Genomic DNA, 2,814 nt, shown 5'->3' with positions numbered 1-2,814 from the left:
AGGTCCATACCATTTCTGTCCTTTATTGTGCCCATCTTTGGTATCTCCAATTTTCTTGAAGAGATTTCTAGTCTTTCCCGTTCTATTGTTTTCCTCTATTTCTTTGCATTGATCACTGAGGAAGGTTTTCTTCTCTCTCTATTCTTTGGAAATCTGCATTCAAATGGGTATATCTTTCCTTTTTCTCCTTTGCCTTTTGAGTCTTTTCTTTTCTCAGCTATGTGTAAGGCCTCCTCAGACAACAACCATTTTGCCTTTCTGCATTTCTTTTCCTTGGGGATGGTCTTGATCACTGTCTCCTGTCCAGTGTCACGAAACTCTGTCCATAGTTCTTCAAGCAGTCTGTCAGATGTGTTTAATAAATAATTTCATTTGAACCATTCTTTTTAGATTCCTAATCTAAGTGGTATCAAGTGATACTTGTCTTTCTTGATCTAACTTACTTCATTCAGTATGACAATCTCTAGGTAGATCTATCCCTGTTGTAGAGCAAGTTATTTTTTATACTAATATCATCTGGAAAGTTCCAGCTGATCCACAGAGGAGATACAGAACAAGCAGGACATGCACGTAACCCCTAGGATAGAAAAATCATAGACATTTTCTGAGTGAATAGAGATCTCCCCCACCACACCCAATGGGACCCTTTGTTGCACCTGTCCTGGCTTCCCTGCTTTATCAGTGTTGTAAGTGGTAGAAATGGGACAGAGCACACAATGAGATCATACTTTGGGGGGAAATAGAGCACTCTGTTGTTGTTGTTGTTCTATTATCCCCCAGTGAGTCACTTAGTGGAATAACTGGATGAGGACAAGGAGCAGGGAATGAGACTTTGGGAAGCTTATCTGGGTACAGACAGAGTTTGTGAACAGGGAGGACTACATGGCCGGCTGTGTGAACGTAGCCTTGTTCCAATTTGTAGATTAGGCATTTAGGTGTCAGAGAACAAAATAAAGGTGACAGTGTAGAAGGATGATATTCTGGGATGGAAGAGTATTTGAAGCTGGATCTCCTCAAGCTTGTCCCTTTTAAATACTACAGTTGGCTAATTCAAGAAATACAAGCTTCCTGGGTGTTATATAATTCTCATTACTTAAACTTTAATGCTGTGAACCTAATATCTTAAATGACACATAACTGTACATGATTATTTCTTAAAATCATAAAACTATAGTATTTAAATAGCCATTTCAAATTAGTTAAAAGATTGTCACTCTACTGGGCCATATTCTCCCATTTATTATTAGTATGAAAAGTGAACTCGCTCAGTCGTGTCCAACTCTTTGCGACCCCATGGACTGTAGCCTACCAGCCTCCTTCCTCCATGGGATTCTCCAGGCAAGAGTACTCGACTGGGTTGCCATTTCCTTCTCCGGGGGATCTTCCGAACACAGGGATCGAACCCAGGTCTCCCTCATTCCAGGCAGACGCTTTAACCTCTGAGCCACCAGAGAAGCCCTTATCACTAGTATCAGATCAGATCAGATCAAATCAGTCACTCAGTCATGTCCAACTCTTTGCGACCCCATGAATTGCAGCACACCAGGCCTCCCTGTCCATCACCAACTCCTGGAGTTCACTCAGACTCACGTCCATCGAGTCAGTGATGCCATCCAGCCATCTCATCCTCTGTCGTCCCCTTCTCCTCCTGCCCACAATCCCTCCCAGCATCGGAGTCTTTTCCAATGAGTCAACTCTTCGCATGAGGTGGCCAAAGTACTGGAGTTTCAGCTTTAGCATCATTTCTTCCAAAGAAATCCCAGGGCTGATCTCCTTCAGAATGGACTGGTTGGATCTCCTTGCAGTCCAAAGGACTCTCAAGAGTCTTCTCCAACACCACAGGTCAAAAGCATCCATTCTTCGGTGCTCAGCCTTCTTCACAGTCCAACTCTCACATCCATACATGACCACAGGAAAAACCATAGCCTTGACTAGACGAACCTTTGTTGGCAAAGTAATGTCTCTGCTTTTGAATATGCTATCTAGGTTGGTCATAACTTTCCTTCCAAGGAGTAAGCATCTTTTAATTTCATGGCTGCAGTCACCCTAGGCACAGCTTCCATCTCTACATGAAAATACCAATACTAATCCTAAAAGTCTGATTTTCTTCAACACCTCTGTGCATGTGTGCTAAGTCACTGCAGTCATGTCGGACTCTATGCAACCCTATGAACTGTAGTACACCAGGCTCCTCTGGCCACAAGATTCTCCAGGCAAGAATACTGGAGTGAGTTGCCATGCCCTCCTCGTCCCAATCCAGGGATCGATCCTGTGTTGCTTAAGTCTCCTGCATTTGCAGGAGGAGTTCAAGGTCTTCCCTGGTAGCTCAGACGGTAAAGCGTCTGCCTGCAATGCAGGAGACCTGGGCTCAATTCCTGGATTGGGAAGATCCCCTGAGAAGGAAATGGCAACCCACTCCAGTACTCTTGCCTGGAAAATTTCATGGATGAAGGAGCCTGGTAGGTAGTCCATGGGATTGTAGAGTTGGATACAACTGAGTGACTTCGTGGTTCTTTACCACTAGCAGCACCTGGGAACTCTAAATCTTCTCAAGTCGGAAAAACATTATTACACTACAGAAAACAGTGATCATACCAAGTAAAACATGACTAAAAGAGATTTATGCCAGAGGATGTTATTTGTTACTCTGATGGGATTTGCTAAGCACAATTTTTACTTGTTACATCAATGATTTCATAACTCTATGATCGGTTAGCTCACTTTCACAGATTCAAATAATGTACATGATCTAATTCTTCAGTCTACCAACAGTTTCTGTGTTTGAATTAGTACACTTCAAGTTAAGTAAAATGT

The sequence above is a fragment of the Bos indicus genome, chromosome 6 (genome assembly GCF_029378745.1).
Source record: "Bos indicus isolate NIAB-ARS_2022 breed Sahiwal x Tharparkar chromosome 6, NIAB-ARS_B.indTharparkar_mat_pri_1.0, whole genome shotgun sequence".
NCBI classification, from domain to species: Eukaryota; Metazoa; Chordata; class Mammalia; order Artiodactyla; family Bovidae; genus Bos; species Bos indicus.
The sequence above is the reverse complement of the archived record's forward strand: the minus strand, read 5'-3'. Positions refer to the sequence as shown.